Source organism: Diorhabda carinulata, chromosome 5 (assembly GCF_026250575.1).
Source record: "Diorhabda carinulata isolate Delta chromosome 5, icDioCari1.1, whole genome shotgun sequence".
NCBI classification, from domain to species: Eukaryota; Metazoa; Arthropoda; class Insecta; order Coleoptera; family Chrysomelidae; genus Diorhabda; species Diorhabda carinulata.
The window spans coordinates 4,450,838-4,467,293 of record NC_079464.1 but is presented as its reverse complement, the minus strand read 5'-3'; the positions used below and the strand labels follow the sequence as shown (position 1 = coordinate 4,467,293).

Genomic DNA, 16,456 nt, shown 5'->3' with positions numbered 1-16,456 from the left:
TGTAGACAATAATTATCTTTGACCTGAGTGCGTGAGTATTTTTTTTCAGAATTAAATGTGTTTATCTCAAGAAACGAAAACATTTTGCTTACATTATTGAAAACTATGTTTATAAACATTATCTGCTTCAAAAATTTTGTTCTAAATAACATTATTTAATTTTCTTTAATTTTTTAAACTCCTTATTGAATATAACCTATATTTTCAATACATTTAAAAATTTCAATCAGTAAAGAAAATCAAAATGAACAAAGCGAGCGGAACAGTTAAGATAAATCCAGAAATGGTCAAATATCTGGGGGAAGATGATTAAGGAAGCCAGTTCAAATCCATGAGAAAGAAGAAGATACGAAGACTAAGAGAAGAAGCAGCGTTCAGAAAAGAAGAAGACCTAAGGAGAAACCCTGCACTTAACGTTCATAGATCTGAGAATAGCATTCGACTCAATCCAAATTAACTTTTATTAATATAGTATATCTGAATGGACAAAACTCAGAAGGTTTTATGATGGAAAAAGTGATAAAATAGGGAGAAATTTTTAGAAAAAGTTCGCCAAAATATAAGAGGAGGCTACAAATACAATTAAAAAAGCAGATAGATAGAATCTTCTGGTTTGGACATTTAACAAGGATGATTAACTAAAGGAAAAGAAGGAGAAGGGACAGATCAAGAAAAAGATGGAATGGAACAAATAGCAGATATTGGAAAACGAAGGCAACAGATAATAAATTATGATGTTATTTGCAGGAAATTGAGGAAATCGAAAACTTCTTTTCAAGTATAATACTTTCTACAAGGTTTGAGATATTACTTCATACAGGGCGTCCAGAAATCAATCGCCAATCTAATGATAAATAAACACCAATTTTTTCACACTAAATGCTATTACCTTTGGTGTTTTTTTCTTTAGGTGATATTCTATATGAATCTGGTAGTTAACTAAACTATTTAAAAACAAAATGTACGGTCTGTAAAAAAACTTTATTGATAACATTCAATACAGTCCGTTCTAATAGTATAAATACTAAAATCACTTTCGTTGGGATCCGGACAATGATCACAGGATATTTGAAAATGGTTACATTCTCCAAAATGACATTCGTAAGTGGTATAATAAGATTTTTTGACATATCCCGGTGTCCTATCGACAACGGCTTTAGGATAATTCGCCGTAGAACAAATATGTCCACATTTTATAGAATTGAAACATCCTCCACGATCGCATGACGGTATAAGACAACAATCTGGGGTGTACTTGTGGTATTCGTTATGCTTATAGTCTCCATTGATGTCGAATTGTACGTTATTTTTAGCGTCTGTGATACTAAATAGTAATAGAATAAGAAAAACAGTCAGAAGTTTGAGAATCTGAAACAAAAAATGTATTCAAAATGATTTATAATAAACAAACCATATTGAAAAAATTAGAAATATATGTGAAGGAAATGAGGTTCAAACATAAGTCTCCTACTGACCTAAAAAAAAGTGATTATTGATGAAATGAGAGGTTAACAGCTAAATAATACCATGAAATTACTATTACTATAAAAAATTTTCATTTCTGTGTAAAACTGGCAGATTTTCGTCATTAGTTTTTATTTTTAATTTGCATGAATTCTCAATTTCCACTATTCTGGATTACCAAATTTTCATTTCAGTACGAAACCGATAGATTTTAGTAAAAAAATTTCCATTTCTCATTTGATGGATTTTTAGTTTTCATTTTCCACTATTCTGGATTACCAAATTCCCATTTCTGTCTAGACCTGGCAGATTTTATTTAATAGTTTCCATTTTTAATTTGCATGGATTCTCAATTTTGATTTTTCACTTTTCTGGATCACCAGATTTTCATTTCAGTCCGAAAGCGATAGATTTTAGTAAAAAAATTTCCATTTCTCATTTGATGGATTTTTAGTTTTCATTTTCCACTATTCTGGATTACCAAATTCCCATTTCTGTCTAGACCTGGCAGATTTTATTTAATAGTCTCCATTTTTAATTTGCGTGGGTTCTCAATTTTGATTTTTCACTTTTCTGGATCACCAGATTCTCATTTCAGACCGAAAGCGATAGATTTTAGTAAAAAAATTTCCATTTCTCATTTGATGGATTTTTAGTTTTCATTTTCCACTATTCTGGATTACCAAATTCCCATTTCTGTCTAGACCTGGCAGATTTTATTTAATAGTTTCCATTTTTAATTTGCGTGGATTCTCAATTTTAATTTTTCACTTTTCTGGATCACCAGATTTTCATTTCAGTCCGAAAGCGATAGATTTTAGTAAAAAAATTTCCATTTCTCATTTGATGGATTTTAAGTTTTCATTTTCCACTATTCTTGATTACCAAATTCCCATTTCTGTCTAGACCTGGCAGATTTTATTTAATAGTCTCCATTTTTAATTTGCGTGGGTTCTCAATTTTGATTTTTCACTTTTCTGGATCACCAGATTCTCATTTCAGTCCGAAAGCGATAGATTTTAGTAAAAAAATTTCCATTTCTCATTTGATGGATTTTTAGTTTTCATTTTCCACTATTCTGGATTACCAAATTCCCATTTCTGTCTAGACCTGGCAGATTTTATTTAATAGTCTCCATTTTTAATTTGCGTGGGTTCTCAATTTTGATTTTTCAGTTTTCTGGATCACCAGATTTTCATTTCAGTCCGAAAGCGATAGATTTTAGTAAAAAAATTTCCATTTCTCATTTGATGGATTTTTAGTTTTCATTTTCCACTATTCTGGATTACCAAATTCCCATTTCTGTCTAGACCTGGCAGATTTTATTTAATAGTCTCCATTTTTAATTTGCGTGGGTTCTCAATTTTGATTTTTCAGTTTTCTGGATCACCAGATTCTCATTTCAGACCGAAAGCGATAGATTTTAGTAAAAAAATTTCCATTTCTCATTTGATGAATTTTTAGTTTTCATTTTCCACTATTCTGGATTACCAAAATCCCATTTCTGTCCAAAACTGGCAGATTTTATTTAATAGTCTCCATTTTTAATTTGCGTGGGTTCTCAATTTTGATTTTTCACTTTTCTGGATCACCAGATTCTCATTTCAGACCGAAAGCGATAGATTTTAGTAAAAAAATTTCCATTTCTCATTTGATGGATTTTAAGTTTTCATTTTCCACTATTCTGGATTACCAAATTCCCATTTCTGTCCAAAACTGGCAGATTTTATTTAATAGTCTCCATTTTTAATTTGCGTGGATTCTCAATTTTAATTTTTCACTTTTCTGGATCACCAGATTTTCATTTCAGTCCGAAAGCGATAGATTTTAGTAAAAAAATTTCCATTTCTCATTTGATGGATTTTTCGTTTTCATTTTCCACTATTCTGGATTACCAAATTCCCATTTCTCTCTAGACCTGGCAGATTTTATTTAGTAGTCTCCATTTTTAATTTGCGTGGGTTCTCAATTTTGATTTTTCAGTTTTCTGGATCACCAGATTTTCATTTCAGTCCGAAAGCGATAGATTTTAGTAAAAAAATTTCCATTTCTCATTTGATGGATTTTAAGTTTTCATTTTCCACTATTCTTGATTACCAAATTCCCATTTCTGTCTAGACCTGGCAGATTTTATTTAATAGTCTCCATTTTTAATTTGCGTGGGTTCTCAATTTTGATTTTTCACTTTTCTGGATCACCAGATTCTCATTTCAGTCCGAAAGCGATAGATTTTAGTAAAAAAATTTCCATTTCTCATTTGATGGATTTTTAGTTTTCATTTTCCACTATTCTGGATTACCAAATTCCCATTTCTGTCTAGACCTGGCAGATTTTATTTAATAGTCTCCATTTTTAATTTGCGTGGGTTCTCAATTTTGATTTTTCAGTTTTCTGGATCACCAGATTTTCATTTCAGTCCGAAAGCGATAGATTTTAGTAAAAAAATTTCCATTTCTCATTTGATGGATTTTTAGTTTTCATTTTCCACTATTCTGGATTACCAAATTCCCATTTCTGTCTAGACCTGGCAGATTTTATTTAATAGTCTCCATTTTTAATTTGCGTGGGTTCTCAATTTTGATTTTTCAGTTTTCTGGATCACCAGATTCTCATTTCAGACCGAAAGCGATAGATTTTAGTAAAAAAATTTCCATTTCTCATTTGATGAATTTTTAGTTTTCATTTTCCACTATTCTGGATTACCAAAATCCCATTTCTGTCCAAAACTGGCAGATTTTATTTAATAGTCTCCATTTTTAATTTGCGTGGGTTCTCAATTTTGATTTTTCACTTTTCTGGATCACCAGATTCTCATTTCAGACCGAAAGCGATAGATTTTAGTAAAAAAATTTCCATTTCTCATTTGATGGATTTTAAGTTTTCATTTTCCACTATTCTGGATTACCAAATTCCCATTTCTGTCCAAAACTGGCAGATTTTATTTAATAGTCTCCATTTTTAATTTGCGTGGATTCTCAATTTTAATTTTTCACTTTTCTGGATCACCAGATTTTCATTTCAGTCCGAAAGCGATAGATTTTAGTAAAAAAATTTCCATTTCTCATTTGATGGATTTTTCGTTTTCATTTTCCACTATTCTGGATTACCAAATTCCCATTTCTCTCTAGACCTGGCAGATTTTATTTAGTAGTCTCCATTTTTAATTTGCGTGGGTTCTCAATTTTGATTTTTCACTTTTCTGGATCACCAGATTCTCATTTCAGACCGAAAGCGATAGATTTTAGTAAAAAAATTTCCATTTCTCATTTGATGGATTTTTAGTTTTCATTTTCCACTATTCTGGATTACCAAATTCCCATTTCTGTCTAGACCTGGCAGATTTTATTTAATAGTCTCCATTTTTAATTTGCGTGGGTTCTCAATTTTGATTTTCCACTTTTCTGGATCACCAGATTCTCATTTCAGACCGAAAGCGATAGATTTTAGTAAAAAAATTTCCATTTCTCATTTGATGGATTTTTAGTTTTCATTTTCCACTATTCTGGATTACCAAATTCCCATTTCTGTCTAGACCTGGCAGATTTTATTTAATAGTCTCCATTTTTAATTTGCGTGGGTTCTCAATTTTGATTTTTCACTTTTCTGGATCACCAGATTTTCATTTCAGTCCGAAAGCGATAGATTTTAGTAAAAAAATTTCCATTTCTCATTTGATGGATTTTTAGTTTTCATTTTCCACTATTCTGGATTACCAAAATCCCATTTCTGTCTAGACCTGGCAGATTTTATTTAATAGTCTCCATTTTTAATTTGCGTGGGTTCTCAATTTTGATTTTTCACTTTTCTGGATCACCAGATTTTCATTTCAGTCCGAAAGCGATAGATTTTAGTAAAAAAATTTCCATTTCTCATTTGATGAATTTTTAGTTTTCATTTTCCACTATTCTGGATTACCAAAATCCCATTTCTGTCCAAAACTGGCAGATTTTATTTAATAGTCTCCATTTTTAATTTGCGTGGGTTCTCAATTTTGATTTTTCACTTTTCTGGATCACCAGATTTTCATTTCAGTCCGAAAGCGATAGATTTTAGTAAAAAAATTTCCATTTCTCATTTGATGGATTTTTAGTTTTCATTTTCCACTATTCTGGATTACCAAATTCCCATTTCTGTCTAGACCTGGCAGATTTTATTTAATAGTCTCCATTTTTAATTTGCGTGGGTTCTCAATTTTGATTTTTCAGTTTTCTGGATCACCAGATTCTCATTTCAGACCGAAAGCGATAGATTTTAGTAAAAAAATTTCCATTTCTCATTTGATGAATTTTTAGTTTTCATTTTCCACTATTCTGGATTACCAAAATCCCATTTCTGTCCAAAACTGGCAGATTTTATTTAATAGTCTCCATTTTTAATTTGCGTGGGTTCTCAATTTTGATTTTTCAGTTTTCTGGATCACCAGATTCTCATTTCAGACCGAAAGCGATAGATTTTAGTAAAAAAATTTCCATTTCTCATTTGATGAATTTTTAGTTTTCATTTTCCACTATTCTGGATTACCAAAATCCCATTTCTGTCCAAAACTGGCAGATTTTATTTAATAGTCTCCATTTTTAATTTGCGTGGATTCTCAATTTTAATTTTTCACTTTTCTGGATCACCAGATTCTCATTTCAGACCGAAAGCGATAGATTTTAGTAAAAAAATTTCCATTTCTCATTTGATGGATTTTAAGTTTTCATTTTCCACTATTCTGGATTACCAAATTCCCATTTCTGTACAAAACTGGCAGATTTTATTTAATAGTCTCCATTTTTAATTTGCGTGGATTCTCAATTTTAATTTTTCACTTTTCTGGATCACCAGATTTTCATTTCAGTCCGAAAGCGATAGATTTTAGTAAAAAAATTTCCATTTCTCATTTGATGGATTTTTCGTTTTCATTTTCCACTATTCTGGATTACCAAATTCCCATTTCTCTCTAGACCTGGCAGATTTTATTTAGTAGTCTCCATTTTTAATTTGCGTGGGTTCTCAATTTTGATTTTTCACTTTTCTGGATCACCAGATTCTCATTTCAGACCGAAAGCGATAGATTTTAGTAAAAAAATTTCCATTTCTCATTTGATGGATTTTTAGTTTTCATTTTCCACTATTCTGGATTACCAAATTCCCATTTCTGTCTAGACCTGGCAGATTTTATTTAATAGTCTCCATTTTTAATTTGCGTGGGTTCTCAATTTTGATTTTCCACTTTTCTGGATCACCAGATTCTCATTTCAGACCGAAAGCGATAGATTTTAGTAAAAAAATTTCCATTTCTCATTTGATGGATTTTTAGTTTTCATTTTCCACTATTCTGGATTACCAAATTCCCATTTCTGTCTAGACCTGGCAGATTTTATTTAATAGTCTCCATTTTTAATTTGCGTGGGTTCTCAATTTTGATTTTCCACTTTTCTGGATCACCAGATTCTCATTTCAGTCCGAAAGCGATAGATTTTAGTAAAAAAATTTCCATTTCTCATTTGATGGATTTTTAGTTTTCATTTTCCACTATTCTGGATTACCAAATTCCCATTTCTCTCTAGACCTGGCAGATTTTATTTAATAGTCTCCATTTTTAATTTGCGTGGGTTCTCAATTTTGATTTTTCACTTTTCTGGATCACCAGATTCTCATTTCAGACCGAAAGCGATAGATTTTAGTAAAAAAATTTCCATTTCTCATTTGATGGATTTTTAGTTTTCATTTTCCACTATTCTGGATTACCAAATTCCCATTTCTGTCTAGACCTGGCAGATTTTATTTAATAGTCTCCATTTTTAATTTGCGTGGGTTCTCAATTTTGATTTTTCACTTTTCTGGATCACCAGATTCTCATTTCAGACCGAAAGCGATAGATTTTAGTAAAAAAATTTCCATTTCTCATTTGATGGATTTTTAGTTTTCATTTTCCACTATTCTGGATTACCAAATTCCCATTTCTGTCTAGACCTGGCAGATTTTATTTAATAGTCTCCATTTTTAATTTGCGTGGGTTCTCAATTTTGATTTTTCACTTTTCTGGATCACCAGATTCTCATTTCAGACCGAAAGCGATAGATTTTAGTAAAAAAATTTCCATTTCTCATTTGATGGATTTTTAGTTTCATTTTCCACTATTCTGGATTACCAAATTCCCATTTCTGTCTAGACCTGGCAGATTTTATTTAATAGTTTCCATTTTTAATTTGCGTGGATTCTCAATTTTAATTTTTCACTTTTCTGGATCACCAGATTTTCATTTCAGTCCGAGAGCGATAGATTTCAGTAAAAAATTTCCATTTCTCATGTGATGGATTTTTAGTTTTCATTTTCCACTATTCTGGATTACCAAATTCCCATTTCTGTCTAGACCTGGCAGATTTTATTTAATAGTCTCCATTTTTAATTTGCGTGGGTTCTCAATTTGGATTTTTCAGTTTTCTGGATCACCAGATTCTCATTTCAGACCGAAAGCGATAGATTTTAGTAAAAAAATTTCCATTTCTCATTTGATGGATTTTTAGTTTTCATTTTCCACTATTCTGGATTACCAAAATCCCATTTCTGTCCAAAACTGGCAGATTTTATTTAATAGTCTCCATTTTTAATTTGCGTGGGTTCTCAATTTTGATTTTTCACTTTTCTGGATCACCAGATTCTCATTTCAGACCGAAAGCGATAGATTTTAGTAAAAAAATTTCCATTTCTCATTTGATGGATTTTAAGTTTTCATTTTCCACTATTCTGGATTACCAAATTCCCATTTCTGTCTAGACCTGGCAGATTTTATTTAATAGTTTCCATTTTTAATTTGCGTGGATTATCAATTTTAATTTTTCACTTTTCTGGATCACCAGATTTTCATTTCAGTCCGAAAGCGATAGATTTTAGTAAAAAAATTTCCATTTCTCATTTGATGGATTTTTAGTTTTCATTTTCCACTATTCTGGATTACCAAATTCCCATTTCTGTCTAGACCTGGCAGATTTTTTTTAATAGTCTCCATTTTTAATTTGCGTGGGTTCTCAATTTTGATTTTTCACTTTTCTGGATCACCAGATTCTCATTTCAGACCGAAAGCGATAGATTTTAGTAAAAAATTTCCATTTCTCATTTGATGGATTTTTAGTTTTCATTTTCCACTATTCTGGATTACCAAATTCCCATTTCTGTCTAGACCTGACAGATTTTATTTATTAGTTTCCATTTTTAATTTGCGTGGATTCTCAATTTTAATTTTTCACTTTTCTGGATCACCAGATTTTCATTTCAGTCCGAAAGCGATAGATTTTAGTAAAAAAATTTCCATTTCTCATTTGATGGATTTTTAGTTTTCATTTTCCACTATTCTGGATTACCAAATTCCCATTTCTGTCTAGACCTGGCAGATTTTATTTAATAGTCTCCATTTTTAATTTGCGTGGGTTCTCAATTTTGATTTTTCACTTTTCTGGATCACCAGATTCTCATTTCAGTCCAAAAGCGATAGATTTTAGTAAAAAAATTTCCACTTCTCATTTGATGGATTTTTAGTTTTCATTTTCCACTATTCTGGATTACCAAATTCCCATTTCTGTCTAGACCTGGCAGATTTTATTTAATAGTCTCCATTTTTAATTTGCGTGGGTTCTCAATTTTGATTTTTCACTTTTCTGGATCACCAGATTCTCATTTCAGACCGAAAGCGATAGATTTTAGTAAAAAAATTTCCATTTCTCATTTGATGGATTTTTAGTTTTCATTTTCCACTATTCTGGATTACTAAATTTTCATTTATGTTGAAAACTAGAAAATTTAAGGAAAAATTCCCGTTTTTCATTTATTTGTGTTCTTGTTTTTCATTGTTCATTATTCTGATTCACCAAATTTTCATTTCTTTTTTCAAGAAAACTAGATTAGTTAGCATTCACTGGTTATTACATTTATTAAAACTTTGGGCCTCAAGGTTGCTACCATAAACGTTGTAAACACCTATTATCATATTTTGCATGAGCGTTATAGTTATTCAGCAGAAGATAAAAGCTGAGTATTCAGAAACGAAAATACCAAAATTTCTTGCCGTTTGAGGCGTATATAATGAACTTGATAACGAAGACAATAAAGCAAATTGTTAATATTTCACAATATAAAGTGATGAATATTCTAAAATAGAAAAATAATCTTCCAGAGTCATTCTTAAAACCAAATAAGATTCACATGAGAGAAAATCTTATACAACTGAATCAAAACGGTTACTAGTAACAATAGAAATGTGAACCTTGATGTAAAACGAAGTAAAAACATAAGAAAAACATGCTAGGTACAAAACGGTTGAGTACTGGATGAAAAAAAATATGAAATAACATCAGCAGGTTTGACGGGAGATAATGACAACTCACCATTACTTTGTAGAAGTTTAGGACACCCCCTTGAACAATCCGTTCAAAGTTAGCAGATAGAAGGACTACGAAAAAGAAACTAACGAATCAGATAGATCAGAGAAAAAAGAGATTTATTTGAAATGATATTTGAAGCATAAAGGTGATGTTTGAGAATAACCAGAAATCAAAATGAATAAGATGCATGAAAGGGTTCTTTGAACTGTGTAAAAATATTATTTTCTCCTTGTATAAACCTTGTAATTTTGATTAAAAGTTGCTTTAAAAGATCACAGCAATGCGCTGCGTTCTACTAATATAGAGGTAATTCATATAAAAGAATTTTTTCACATCTCAAACTTTTTCCTTTCACTCATCACAGTTATAGTGATAAGTTCAGGAATTGTTTATTATTTATATAAAAGGAGGCCTAAAATCTTTTTTGGACCCTTGAAAACTTATTTTTATTTATTATAATCTTTGTAAATATTTCATGATGAGAAAATATTGGATAATTAACATGAAGTTTTTGTTCAATTTGGGGTAAACATCTAGCGAAATTATATATTTTTTAGTTTTATAAGGGTAGTAATCTAACAATTGTGGCCAAAAACATAATGTAACTCTCTTAGGTGCCAAATTTTTATCTCTACGACTGTTATTGATTAGAAAGACTAAAAATTCCAGACAAAAAGATGCTAAGTGCGGAATTCGATGTCAGACAACACATTTAGTCAGATTTGGTCGAGAATCCAAAACCATTTGCAGCAGATTGGAAAAATCAACGAAGCAAATGTTTGGCTCAAAGTTAAGCTATTCATAACAAGCATTGCATTATTATATATTGCATAATATGATAATCGAAAATGCAAAAAGCAGTAGCTTCTTAATGGAATTAATAAAATGAAACTCACCATTTTCACTTGTTGCGAATTGTCTTAATCACACTAATTAATTCGATTTGGTTCAAATGAATTTATTGATCCCCGATTTTAGACGATTTATTTTTATTACTTTCCAGTTTTGATGTATCTTATTTATTAAAAAAAAAAACGCAGAATCCGAATTTTGTTTATTTAATGTTATTTCATCATTTCTGTTGTTTTTTTCAGTTTGATATACTACAGGGAGTCTGATTTTAATCAAAAAGTTGAAAATTTCATATCCATGCTGCTCAAACCCACCTGTCCGCGATGTGATAATCGCTCAATAGATATAACGATTCTTTCCAAAAAATATCGATGTTTAAATCGATTCGAATCGCAACCCGATGAATCGATTCATAAAAAAATCGAGGTCTAAAAGAAAAATTTCTTTTCGTAGTTTGTATTTACAATCTAAATATGAATCCATTTTATGAAAAACGAAAAATATACTGTAAGAAACAATTTCTGGGATCTCTTGTCAGTGAAATTAGGGATTTGCTAATTCAGGGAACTCGAAAATATCAGATATCTAAGGTTATCAAAAACAACTGTGTCTGTCAAGTCTACAAGGATTTTATGATTTTTACGATATATAATATCGATTTATATAAAAACGATTTATTTGTCCGAGGAATCGATTCTTCTAATAATCGATTTCAGATCGCCTTGCTTACCAGTCATCAAAGATAGAAGTGTAAGAAAGGACTACCTCTCCCGCTGAATTTGAGCTGGATGTAAATAAGTTCTTGCCCTTGGATATTCATCAAGAACTAACCAAGGTTCATGGTCAAGGTTCAGCATGTCCGCAAATAATGCAAGGCTCTTGCTAAGTATCGCACGGAAATTCAACCGCCGTTTTCTGTTGCGAGCCATCTAGAAGATCAATAGCGAACTACTCAAAGATCGGAACGTCGCTGTTGAGCGCATTTCCGAATCTTTCCATGACGCAGCAGAAACTTTGTGTTATCGCCAATTGGATTTCTCGGATCCTGATTGAAGGACACAAGAAGCTGTGGCTGTGCTTGCAAGTTTGTTCAAGGAGTTGTTGAGTTTTATCGCCACAGATAATTCATTTCATGCCTATGTCATCAGTGGCGTCATTCAGATTCAGCGCCTCCAAAGAAATTCAAACAAACTCAATCGTTTATGGAAAGGTTATGGCGACTTTTGTTTTAGGATCGAAAGGGAGTATTCCTTATCGATTTCATGCATCAACTTATAGAGATATTGTGAAACATTGTCCAAACCCCGGAGAACAATCAAGAACCTCCGGAGAGAGCGACTCTTTACTAAAGAAGCACTTAGGAGACAAATGCTTTATGACCGACGAGTCCGAGCAGATGATTTCTTAACGGACCCTTTGAGATTCTTCGACCTTGAAATACCAAAGCTGCAGCGTTGTCTTCAAAAGTGAAGACTATGTTGAGGCCAAGATACAAGGTCTAACTGATTGCCTTTCCAAAAAAGCTACCTAGATTCAATCTAATGATGTCATCAATGAAAAATATCGTGTTACACGTATGTACCTGAACCTTTTGAGGAAGGGAACTCCCTAAGTGAAACGGCGGCAGCTAGATGGGTGTTTGTCGCCGCAGACGATGAAGGGAACTCCCTGAGTGAAACGGCAGCAGCTAGGTGGGGGTTTGTCGCCGCCGACGATGAAGGGATCTCCCTGAGTGAAACGGCGGCAACTAGATGGGTGTTTGTCGCCGCAGACGATGAAGGGAGCTCCCCGAGTGAAACGGCGGCAGCTAGATGGGTGTTTGTCGCCACCGACGATGGAGGGAACTCCCTGAGTGAAACGGCGGAAGCTAGATGGGTGTTTGTCGCCGCAGACGATGAAGGGAGCTCCCCGAGTGAAACGGCGGCAGTTAGATGGGTGTTTGTCGCCGCAGACGATGAAGGGAACTCCCTGAGTGAAACGGCAGCAGCTAGGTGGGGGTTTGTCGCCGCCGACGATGAAGGGATCTCCCTGAGTGAAACGGCGGCAGCTAGATGGGTGTTTGTCGCCGCAGACGATGAAGGGAGCTCCCCGAGTGAAACGGCGGCAGCTAGATGGGTGTTTGTCGCCACCGACGATGGAGGGAACTCCCTGAGTGAAACGGCGGAAGCTAGATGGGTGTTTGTCGCCGCAGACGATGAAGGGAGCTCCCCGAGTGAAACGGCGGCAGCTAGATGGGTGTTTGTCGCCGCCGACGATGGAGGGAACTCCCTGAGTGAAACGGCGGCAGCTAGATGGGTGTTTGTCGCCGCAGACGATGAAGGGAGCTCCCCGAGTGAAACGGCGGCAGTTAGATGGGTGTTTGTCGCCGCAGACGATGAAGGGAACTCCCTGAGTGAAACGGCGGCAGCTAGATGGGTGTTTGTCGCCGCAGATGATGAAGGGAACTCCCTGAGTGAAACGGCGTCAGCTAGATGGGTGTTTATCGCCGCGGACGATGAAGGGAACTCCCTGAGTGAAACGGCGAAAGCTAGGTGGGGGTTTATCGCCGCGGACGATTTCCATTATAACTGAGGAGCCGCTCAAAGCTCTAATAATTTGTTGTTGTGACTTAACTATTCAATATTGAATCCCAAATGAATATCTTGTTCTGATCAGATAAAGTAAGTGAATAATCAAATAAATAGAAGATTAATGAGAGAATATCTTATCATTTTTATTAATTGGGTGTTGATGTAATCTCAAAGTTTTTTCCATCGCATTAGTCACATAAAATCTCGTGTTTGTCCCAATAAATCGTTTTTTTTTTCACATTTTTCTCTAGAAAGTATTTCTATTCAGCGGCTTTGAACGATTAAATTGATGTTATGTTTGTTTATACTTTTTTATTTAGAAAAAAAAATAAAACCTTGCAGTTCAGACTTTATTAAAATATCAACTACAAAAATAGTTCGTATCACGGAAAGAATGGTACATAATAAGGCTTATTATAACCTGGGGTCTTCACTATATTGCCATTAGGATATTTTCCCGAAGCACAAATTGTTCCACATCTGTAGAAATCGATACACCTCGCACCTTGACATTGAGGAACTAGACAACAAAATATAGGTTCCTTTTTTCGATTAACTTCATCTTCTAAGTCGTTTTTAGATCCATCTGCTTCCGTTAAACTTAGTATCGTCAAAACAAACAGGTACGCCGCTAGTTTTGATACCTGAAAATCGAATCTTATTATTATAAAAAAAAAAGCACAAATGTTGCTATAATTAAAACATATAAGAATACTTAATATGGATCTAAACAGTCAACAATGGACTTGAAGATGAATAAGTGAGGCCTCTTCGTGAAAATTTTTATGAATAAGACTGAAGATGACGACGACGACGATGATAGAATCCACTCTAATCATTAGATTTTGTTTTCTACAAAATATTTCTCAATTATCTTACGGAGGAAAAACATTCCCCAAGCAACCAAAATGTTTATACACATAAATATTTTACGATACAAATTAAGAGATTGAAGAAGAGTATCGAGTTACCATGATGCCAAGTTACTGTTCACAAAACGTTTTTTAAGTATACGAGATAAACTGACACATAGATGGCGCAACTAGTATCGAATTCATATTATTTTCAATTAGTTCTAACCTCAAAGAGACACGTCATACGATTAGTTAAGTATACGAGATAAACTGACACATAGATGGCGCAACTAGTATCGAATTCATATTATTTTCAATTAGTTCTAACCTCAAAGAGACACGTCATACGATTAGTTAAGTATACGAGATAAACTGACACATAGATGGCGCAACTAGTATCGAATTCATGTTATTTTCAATTAGTTCTAACCTCAAAGAGACACGTCATACGATTAGTTTGTTCGACCGAGGATAAACGGGCACCGAAGACGAAGCGCATCGTAAATTGAAACCCCAAAGATATCGAAGGAAAGTGTTTGTGGATGTTGCATCGAAAAAAAATCAAATTTTGTTTCTGATTTGTGACAATTGGTGCAAAATACCTCCATCATTCCATACTGGAGTTAAATCGAACAGTAACTGCACGTGATAAATCGAAATAATCAACAACGACGATTATTGAATCGTTTTAAAAACTGAATCGCGGAAATTTGGAAAAAAAAGTTGTTTCGTCAAGACAATGCATCGTGTGAAAAATCTATTGCATGAAATTCCTTTCGCATCTACCGTATTCTCCAGATCTGACCTCCAGTAACTTTTTCCTATTCTGAGACCTCAAGAATACTCGCTGGACAGAAATTTTGCGTCCACGATTAAATAACAAGAAATTATATTGAAAAAATGATGTATGCAAGTCTTACCATTTTTCACGAATTGTACTTGTTGGACACTAATTAATAGGGTGTAGTTCAAGGTTATTTATTTTGTTACCAATTTGTTTTTCTTAATTTTATTAATTTCAAATTCACTTGTGAGGCAATGGAATAATCAACACGTGATTATATGAATATCATTCAATGATTCCAATTATTTCGTTGATAATTTATTACAGAGTGTTCCGTTGATAAAACTAACTGGTAAATACGATTCCAATACGAGTTTTTTTAAATTTTTAGTGAATATCCAGACATTAATGATATTGACAACATCTAAATACAATTAATGACTAATGAATCTACTAATTTTTCAACATAAACGATTTTTAATGTTGAAAAAATTAGGTTTCATAGGGGCTATGCAGACTTCTCAGATTCTGTGCAATATGGAAGCCGTTTTTAACTTTATAAATAAATTGATTACTACTTATTATCACAAAACATAAGAAATCACTCTTGGTGTTTCTTTTTTATCAATTTCTATGATTTTTAAACTACTGCTTGTTTAGTTTGGACACGATCCGTGTAGGAGTTGTTTGAATTGATTTACCGTCAACTTTGCTTCAGATTAATAGTACTAAAATGCAAATTTTTGATCAATTTGAATCCTCGATCGTTCGTATATCACTGTAGACTGTTTAATGCCTTTCCTCAATATTTGGAAATATTTTCAACAACACCAAAATAAACAAAAATAAGCAGTAAACACGCAACCTCGAAGCCTTGTACATTCAAATATCTATTAGACCTTTCAAATATAGAAAAGGTATTATAATGTTGTAGCTGAGCTCAAATTAGCTCACAGAGGACCTTTGCTGTAGCTCTACTTCTATTACTTTTCGCTGTATGCTTTCAACTGACTTTTTACGTCCATTTTGTCCTACATTCAATTTAAACTCTGCATATTTGTGAAAAACGGATGGCGTTGCATTAATTCGTTCAAAATATCTGTTTAGACTCGCCAGAATTCAAAAATGTTTTTATATCCTTTCTATGTAAGTCTTACAGGTGAAATTAGTGAGCGAAATACGTCAGCGCGCAGTCCCGGGCCTACGAAATCGAGATAAAACCATCAACACTACGGTCCATCTTGCCGTAAAAAGTTATTTCGAGTTTATTAAGAAAATAATAGAAGAAAGGAATATTGGAAAGGAAAGTTCTATTCTCAGTAATCACAAAAAACGTTTTTATATACATTTTCATCAATTTTTTTCATAATTTTCATCGCACTAATCGAACTAAGTCTTACAGATAAAGTTAGTGAGCGAACTACGTAAGCGCGCAGTCCTAGGGCTACGAAATCGAGATAAAACCATCAACATAACGGTCCATCTTACCGTAAAAAGCCATTTCGAGATTATTAAGAAAATAATGGAAAAAAGGAATATTGGAAAGGAAAGTTCTATTCTCAGTAATCA

At 33.1% G+C, this 16,456-nt stretch overlaps 1 protein-coding gene and 2 long non-coding RNA genes across 3 annotated transcripts in view; 1 reads left to right on the top strand and 2 right to left on the bottom strand.

The window, feature by feature from the left end:
- Window positions 1–16,456, top strand: part of LOC130894451 (uncharacterized) — a 692,198-nt gene that overhangs the window by 239,439 nt on the left and 436,303 nt on the right. The window lies entirely within an intron of this gene.
- Window positions 963–10,913, bottom strand: LOC130894458 (uncharacterized). The gene is made up of 2 exons (XR_009059334.1): window positions 10,724–10,913; window positions 963–1,368 (listed from the first exon to the last, which is right to left on the bottom strand). It is a non-coding gene; the product is annotated as an uncharacterized LOC130894458 (long non-coding RNA).
- LOC130894456 (uncharacterized) lies at window positions 13,586–15,184 on the bottom strand. The gene is made up of 2 exons (XR_009059332.1): window positions 15,024–15,184; window positions 13,586–13,893 (listed from the first exon to the last, which is right to left on the bottom strand). It is a non-coding gene; the product is annotated as an uncharacterized LOC130894456 (long non-coding RNA).